Below are 9559 nucleotides of genomic sequence, written 5' to 3'. Positions count from 1 at the left end.
TGCAATAGTCACTGACAACAGGCGACAGTTCGACAACAATAAGTTCAGGATGTTCTGCTCTAAGTTCAACATCAACTTATGTTTTGCCTCCCCAGCTCATCCCTAGTCTAATGGACAAGTTGAAGCCATCAACAAAATAATCAAACGAACTTTGAAAACCAACTTGGACAAGCCTAAAGGTTGTTGGCCAGAATTTGTACCCCAAGTTCTTTGGTCATACAGCACTTCGTATCGGACATCAACAAGAGAAACCCTATTCTCACTTGCCTTTGGTACAGAGGCAATTGTCCTAGTTGAGCTTGAGTGAGCAACATTCCGAGTCCAGAACTACGTGCAAAGCAAAAATGACAAACAACTTACCCTCAACTTAGATCTAATTGTGGAACAAAAAAATCGGGCTTACTTGAGGAATGTCGCCTACAAGCAGCATATCTCTAACTACTATGACTCAATGGTCAAACCTCGTTCTTTCAAAGTGAAGGACTGGGTATTAAAGAAAAGATTACTCTGCAACAGAGTCTCGAGTGAATGAACACTTAGTCCAAACTGGGATGGACCGTTTGAAGTTGTTGGCATCAGTGCCCCTAGCTCCTACAAGCTTAGAAGCTCCGATGGCAAGACCCTTGGCCATCCATGGAACACTGATCACTTGAAGTACTATTACAAGTAAACTCACATTGTACAAGTGTTAAGCGTCAGCCGTTCGGCACCCTATGTAACGAAGACTATTTGGCATGAATTCAATAAAGAGGTGATTTAGACAAATCGGTCCTAATCTTCTTACATTCCTAGCAATGAAACACTCGGGTTCAAAGCTTCAACATGAATGCTTCCAACATGAAACAAAGTCTAAGTATATTTCAACAAGACTATACAAATAAATGAACAGCTTCACAGTATATTCGTTCAATCATACATTCCAACACATTCATACATAAGCCAACTGTGCTTCGAAAGGGTTCAACATACTTTGTGTCATTCGACACTTACTACAATGTGCCTCGACACTTTGCCCTTATTCTCACCAACCAGGTGATGAAATGTGAAGAAGGTGTTGGAAATGTGCCCTAAAATCAATCATATGATGATACTTTACAGACATTTCGCATGTTAAACTAATCTAGTTTAACTATAAAGGGCAAAGATTATTGTTTGAGCCGTCTCATATAAATGTTATATGCTTAAACGATAAAGTCCAAGGAATATGTGATTGGGAGAATGCGATCTAAAGAAGTTAGATTCATGAGACCATTCTTTCGTAGACACATCCTAAACGTTCCTGATCATAGGATTGCCAATTGGGCATTGACAGTCCGTTAAGATCAGTACGTGTTGTATCTTCTCTCAGGGAGAGTGACTAGTCTCGAGTCATTGGTGTGTGTGACATCTAGACAAGTACGTAGGTGCTCAATAGAGAATGAGTTCACTGAACACGATCAACGAAGAGTTCTCATATTCATGTCACATGAGAACGCATGGTTGGGATAATGCAAAGTAGTCCTTTGACCTGAGGCATCGTCGTTGTCTTGTGGTTAAGTCCTTGATCTTTGATTATGTCAAACGTCATTCCATTGGAGTGTCCACGGCATCGTTGGGGTTAAGCCACTTAGCCATGGAGGCAAGTGAATGCGCAACAAGGGATCTCTAACCTTCAAACTATTTGAGGGAGAATACTCTATGATATGATTTAGAATCTCTGGCCAGAGTATGAATGAGATTTAGGAATGCGTTCTAAATCACATTCAAGGTAATCATATAAGCACACGAATCACATTGGATAGTAGACATGAATAAATAAACTATCAAACCAAACAATGTGGTCAAGAGTATTGTATTAGAGAAAGACCGTATTGCATTTGTAATCCTAAACTGAATAGGTTCTCCACCTCTTCTGATTAGCTTGGGTAACCATGATATGCTGCTAGGTGTCACTCTTGGTTTGTGGAAGCCCTAAACGTGTATAATCACTAAAGGGAGAATTGAAAGTAAGTTTCAATTCACAATCGATTTGAAAGAGTTTGAATCGCCCACTGCCTCGCTAAAAGGAACCTAATGGATCGTACACCGTGTAAGGTGGAGATTGAAGAAACAATGGAGATGAGTAAGAATAATTAAATGGTTTAATTATTTATGGCAAGGATTAATTAATATGTTAATTAATCAAACGAATAAGTTCGTTAAAGACCTCGGGATAGTTTTGGACGTTTAGGCCCAATAGGCTTCGAATGTCAAGCCCATTGACTTAAGTTGTATGACAACTTAATTCACAAAAGCCCAAAAGCCCAAACAACACCCTAAGGCCGGCCATATGGTTAAGGGTAGTGAACTTGGACTTATTTACAAGTTTGCCACTCAAATGAATAAAGGTATAAATATGACTTTATAGCCAAAATTCCTTTAGGGTTTTGTTTTGGAGAAAATTGGAGAGAACATGTCTCTCCATTTCTCTCTAACGAGGCCGGCCCCTTGGAGGGTGCATCTAGCAATCCCACTACTCCAAGGTCACTCATTTCTTCTGCAATCTAACCTTGGTGAAGATACTTAGAGGTTCTCTATTTTGGGAACTTGGAGAATCCTATTCTTCCATCCAAATCCATAGATTTAATATGCAAGGAATGAAGGCCCTCTCTTTGGGTGATTAGCCTTTGCTTATGCAAAGAGGAATCTACAAAGGTATATTTCTCAACTCACTTTGATTTGAGTTGAGTCTTGGTTCACCAATCTACTAGGCTTTGAATTTCATGGTTAATGTTTTGTTTTTAAGTGCATGCAAGCATGATTCCGCCTTTAATTGTTAATTGCATGCTTATTGATGTTGCTTAAATGAACATGTTTTTCACAAAATCATCCTTCAGAAGGAACTCATCTTCATTCCACCAACCAGGTGATGAAATGTACAACATGTACTCTCCTTCATGCCACCAAACAGGTGATGAAATGTACAACCCGTACTTTAATATCATTTGGCAACTTGCCACTCATGCCACCAACTAGGCGAAGAAGGAACTCATCTTCATGCCACCAACCAGGTGATGAAATGTACAACCCGTACTCTCCTTCATGCCACCAAACAGGTGATCAAATGTACAACCCGTACTCTAATATCATTTGGCAACTTGCCACTCATGCCACCAATCAGGTGAAGAAGGAACTCATCTTCATGCCACCAACCAGGTGATGAAATGTACAACCCGTACACCAACTAGGTGATGAAATGTACAGCCCGTACTCTAATATCATTTGGCAACTTACCACTCATGCCACCAACCAGGTGAAGAGGAACTCATCTTCATGCCACCAACCAAGTGATGAAATGTATAACCCATACTCTCCTTTATGCCACCAACCAGGTGATGAAATGTACAACCCATACTCTAATATCATTTGGCAACTTGCCATTCATGCCACCAACCAGGTGAAGAAGGAACTCATCCTCATGCCACCAACCAGGTGATGAAATGTGATGAAAGGTGATAAAGGAACTCACATTCGTACCACCAACCAAGTGATGAAAGTAACTCACCATTCATTCCACTTACCAGAAGACGAGGGGTACAACTTCTACATATGAACTTCTAACATTCACAAATAATAAAAAACCCTCAAGCTTGACAACTTAACTAGGGGAGCACTTATGCCCAACAAGAGTTATAGTCACCAACAAAGTCTTATTGCAAGCCAACAACAACTTCAGTGCATGGCATACGAAGATCAAGCTATTCAGCCCTCTTGCATCTGCTTCAGACATTTCCCTTATGTAACAATGCAAACATTACAACTCGTAGAAAGCTTCACACTCTTGATCAAGACAGTGTGAAGCAAAACCAATTTATGGTGCCAACAAGAGCTTTATCAATGAAGGGCAACCACAATTCTTAAAAGCTTCACATACTCTTGATCAAAACAGTGTGAAGCAAAACCAATTTATGGTGCCAATAAAAGCTTCATCAAAGGAGTTCAACCACAATTCCCAAAAGCTTCACACACTTTTGATCAAGACAGTGTGAAGCCAAACCAATTTATGGTACCAATAAGAGCTTCATCAATGGAGAGCAACCATAATTCTCAAAAGCTTCACACATTCTTGATCAAGATAGTGTGAAGCAAAACCAATTTATGGTGCCAACAAAAGCTTCAACAAATGAGTTCTACCACAATTCTCAAAAGCTTCACACACTCCTGATCAAGATAGTGTGAAGTAAAACCAATTTATGGTGCCAACAAGAGCTTCATCAATGGAGGGCAACCACAATTCTCAAAAGCTTCACACACTCTTAATCAAGACAGTGTAAAGCAAAACCAATTTATGGTGCCAATAAAAACTTCATCAAAGGAGTTCAACCATAATTCTCAAAAGCTTCACACACTCTTAATCAAGACAGTGTGAAGCAAAACCAATTTATGGTGCCAACAAGAGCTTCATCAATGGAGGGCAACCACAATTCTCAAAAGCTTCACACATTCTTGATCAAGATAGTGTGAAGCAAAACCAATTTATGGTGCCAACAAAAGCTTCATCAAATGAGTTCTACCACAATTCTCAAAAGTTTCACACAGTCCTGATCAAGATAGTGTGAAGCAAAACCAATTTATGGTGCCAACAAGAGCTTCATCAATAGAGGGCAACCACAATTCTCAAAAGCTTCACACACTCTTGATCAAGACAGTGTGAAGCAAAACCAATTTATGGTGCCAACAAAAGCTTCATCAATGGAGGGCAACAACAATTCTCAAACCTTTGAAGCAAATTCAAGACCGTTCGAAGCAAATTCAATTTATATGGTTCATCCAAACCTTCGACTACTACAAGGTGTGGTTTGCATCACAATCTCTTGCTCAACAGTGTAGAAGAAAAATTTGCATATGTTGTCTCTCCCACATTTTCAAATTTCTAGTTTCCCAAAAAAAAAGAAAAAAGGAAATTCAACAAAGCTTCATCAAAGGAGAACAACTACAAATTCTCAAAAGTTTCACACTATCTTGATCAAGATAGTGTGAAGCAAAATCAATTCATGGTACCCAACAAAAGCTTCAACTCCAAAGCTTCACCTACAAAACCGTCACCCACAATAGCTTCACCTACAAAAGCTTCACCCATAAAAGCTTCACCAACAAAAGCTTCACCCACAAAAGCTTCACCCACCACAAAAGCTTCACCCACCACAAAAAATTCACCCACAAAAGCTTCACCCACTATAAAAGCTTCACCTACAAAAGTTTCACCCACAATAGCTTCACCTACAAAAGCTTCACCCACCACAAAAGCTTCAACCACAAAAGCTTCACACACCACAAAAGCTTCACCTACAAAAGCTTCACCCATAAAAGCTTCACCAACAAAAGCTTCACCCACAAAAGCTTCACCCACAAAAGCTTCCCACACCACAAAAGCTTCACCCACAAAAGCTTCCCCCACCACAAAAGCTTCACCAACAAAAGCTTCACCCACCACAAAAGCTTCACCCATAAAAGCTTCACCCATAAAAGCTTCACCCACAAAAGCTTCACCCATAAAAGCTTCACCAACAAAAGTTTCACCCACTACAAAAGCTTTACCCACAAAAGCTTCACCTACAAAGCTTCAACACAAAAGTTTCACCTACAAAAGCTTCACACTATCTTAATCAAGATAGTGTGAAGCAAAATCAATTCATGGTACCCAACAAAGCTTCACCTATAAAGCTTAAAATATAAATATAAATATATATATATATATATATATATATATATTGGAAATTCCAAAATTCAAAAATTCAGAAATTCGAAAATTCAGAAATTCGAAAATTCGAAAATTCAAAAATTCAAAAAAAAAAAACAAATTGCCTAGGCATCATCTTCTTTGGGCCTAACAACTTTCATAACAAATATATATGAAGGAGGAGTTTTGGGCTACCACTTAGAAAGGAAAATGGTGAAGTTTTGTTACTTTGGAAACTTGGCTACTACCAAGACACCTCCTTCGTCAACTCTCTCGACTGGAAACTTGGGGGACTCCTACCATATGCTACTGCACATTGATACTCGTAAGTCTCACGACCACTCAGTGACTTGGATTTTTGCAAGTCTCCAACCGAGAAGTTTTCCTCACTCAGGAAATTAAGGGAGCACTACCTCAACTTACATGCTTCACTCACAAAGCTTCAACATACAAGCTTCAACAAAAGGAAAAATTCAAAGAACTTAGTGAAGAAGGCCTTGGTGTATTTAAAACAATACGTTGAAATAAAGCAAAGCTTGTTTATTGATATCTCCAATAAGTTACAAATATGTACATATACATGAATCAAAATAAACAAACAATAGGGAGCCTTCACAAAGGTTGCTCAAGAGAAGTCTCAGCAGTTGGCAGAGCCCCAGAAAGAGGAGGCACCAGAAGGTGATTATTCGGAGCCTCAGTACTAGGCAGAACCTCAGAAGAAGCAGGCACCGAAGGTTGATCATTTAGAGTTTCATTACGCGGTACAACCCCAGAAAACAAAGGCAATAAATGCCTTTGGAACAAACCCACAAACATGTGATAATCTAGTAAAATCTGACCATCAGATTCATGCAGATGGTCGAGCTTCATCTTCATGTTTGTAACATAGTCATGTGCGAGCCTATGCAACTGTTTATTCTCATGCTTGAGCCTTCTGATCTCATGTTTGAGACTTATCACTTCAGCCACCAATGATTCAACTTGGCGGGTTCAAGCAAATAGGCGTTAGGCCATATTAGACACAGAATTTGTACACTGAACACTGAGAGCCAGAGAATCCTTAACAGCCAACTCATCAGACTGTTTGGAAAGTAGTCTGTTATCTTTGGGAGTGAGAAGGTTCATGGCCATCACCGTAGCGGTCATATCATTTTTCATCACAGAGTCCCCAACGGTAAGAGGACCAGTAGGGGATAAGAAGGATGGGCACCATATGTAGTCTTGAGAAGGCATGGCTGCCTCTTTACCAAAGTTCAAGTCAAAACAACGGTTGGATGAGCCAGACATTCTCAGAAATGATGAAGGAGAAATGAGGTGCAATAAATCTCTGAAGTACGAGGAAAATTCCTACAAGCAATAACTCTCTGAATGTACTTCTTGCACACAATTGGTGCCCTTATAAAAGAAAGGGCAACATGGTCGTTGGTTCAAAAATCGAAGAGGCACCACTCTTCGGATTCCAAAGAGGCACCATTTTCCACACGCAACATCAGCTCCTCGGGTACCACAGATAACTTTGCCAAAGATCTTTGACAAAGTTTAGACACATAAATTTTGAAGGTCCAGCTACCCTACTATAACCCACAAGGGTAAAAGAACAGCACCACTGCTTGATAACTAGAAAGTCCCTATGTGTGTCAACCTCCGTGCTCCGTGGCAAAGCAGACTGACAAAAATGCCCAACCTTTACTCATATTCGAGAAAACACTCCTAACAAGATTGCTTGCTCAAAAATCAAAGAGGCACCGCTCTCCGAATCTCGAGAGCCAGACTCCCAACAAGATTACTTGCTCAAAAATGGAAGAGGCATCACCCTTCGAATCTCGAGAGCCAGACTCCCAACAGGATTACTTGCTCAAAAATCAAAGAGGCACATCTCTCCGAATCTCGAGAGCCAGACTCCCAACATGATTGCTTTCTTAAAAATCGAAGAGGCACCGCTCTCTGAATCTCGAAAGCCAGACTCCCAACATGATTGTTTTCTTAAAAATCGAAGAGGCAACGTTTTTCGAATCTCGAGAGCCAGATCCCCGACATGATTGTTTTTTTCGAAAACGAAAGTTTATCTGCAATCTTCACATGCAACATCAGCTTTCCAGATACCACAGACCACTTTTTCAAAGTGCTCTAACAAAGTTAAAACATGTGAATCTTGCAGCTCCCACTACAGTGCTATGATAGAGAAGGGTAAAGGAACAGCGTTACCACTCACTGTTGGGATAATTCCTATATATGTTGACCTTCATCTTCCACAGCCAGGCAGACCTGCAAATAAAAAAAATGCTCAACTTTTCTTCACATCCGAGAGGGCACTCTCTGTAGAGTCTCTTGAAATACTCAGCTTATTTTCCCCCCGATAATACCTCTGCAAACAAGCTACACCAAAGAAAGAGTATCTCATATCATTAGGGTTAAAAGCAAGAGTATCTCATATCATGCTTTTTCCCTGTCTTTTCCTTTGGCCTTGTTCTTACCTGCAAGACAATGAGAAAGAGAGCAATCAGTTAGCACTTGGAATCAAGCTTCCAGTCAGGAATTGACTGCCTGGAACCCCTTGCCTGATTACTTACCTGGCATTGCTCTCGAGTACTCATCTTCAACATCTTATGCTTCCAAAGAAGATACCACATCCGCCTGAAGAACACATAGGGCAAGTGAGAAGGATACAAGGAAGCATGTGGACACAAGCGTAACAGAACACGTGCCGATACATCCACTACTTTATCAACAGGAAAAGTATCCCATATCATCAGGGTCGAACGTACTCTAGATTTGATGGACTTGTTTTGACCCTCAAATTCTTGAGTCGGCCTTATACTTTGGAGGAAACCAGAAAACCCTTCAGCCTAGTTCAAGAATAAGTCTATGGAAAGTTACTTCTTCAAAAACAAAAGTATCTCATATCATCTCTTCTCCATTTGCTTTTCCTTATCCTTGTTGCTGTTTACGACACAAGGAGAAGGAGAACAATCAACTGGAAGCCGAAGTCAAACCTCCGATCTAGGTTGCTTGCTTGGAAGTCTGATTGCTTACCTTGTCTGTTACCTCATTCAGCAAATCTCCTAGCTCGGTGACTTTGGGGACTCCTACTATAGGGTTTGTATCGTACTTGACCAAGCCCGAAACTACAAGTAAGCTTCAAGTGAAATTGATACATTACCTTGTGCATCTTCATCGGTTAAAGATACCACCCCTGGATGAAGGAAAAGTACTTCCAGAGAAGATGCCAAATCTACATATGAGACAAATAAGGCAAGTGAAAATGATATCACACTTCAGTACTTAGAAGTTTCGTGATTACTCAATAGCTTGGATCTTGCAAGTCCCCAACCCCGAAACTACTAAGCACCGGTCAACATTATACTGCCAAGGACCCATAAGAGTATCCTTCCAACCAAGAGGCCAATCACAACGTGACATATGTCAACATCAGAGGCTAATCATAATGCGACACGTGTCGACATTAGAGGCCAATCACAGCACAACGCGTGTCAATGTCAGAATTAAACTAGAAACTCTCTTCTATAAATAGAGATCATTCTCTCACAATATTTCCTAATGTCATTTGTACTAAATCATTCACTTGTACTCACTAAAGGAGAGCTTGAACTTATGTACTTGTGTAAACCCTTCACAATTAATGAGAATTCATCTACTCCATGGACGTAGCCAATATGGGTGAACCACGTAAATCTTATGTTTGCTTCCCTATCTCTATCCATTTACATACTTATCCATACTAGTAACCAGAGCAATCTAGCAAAGGTCACAAACTTAACACTTTCTGTTGTACCAAAGTCCTCACTGATTTTGTGCATCAACACCGGTAAAACTCTAATAAGGTAAGTTAAAATACTTGTG

Source organism: Malus domestica, chromosome 08, assembly GCF_042453785.1.
Source record: "Malus domestica chromosome 08, GDT2T_hap1".
NCBI classification, from domain to species: Eukaryota; Viridiplantae; Streptophyta; class Magnoliopsida; order Rosales; family Rosaceae; genus Malus; species Malus domestica.
This window is presented reverse-complemented; position numbering follows the sequence as displayed.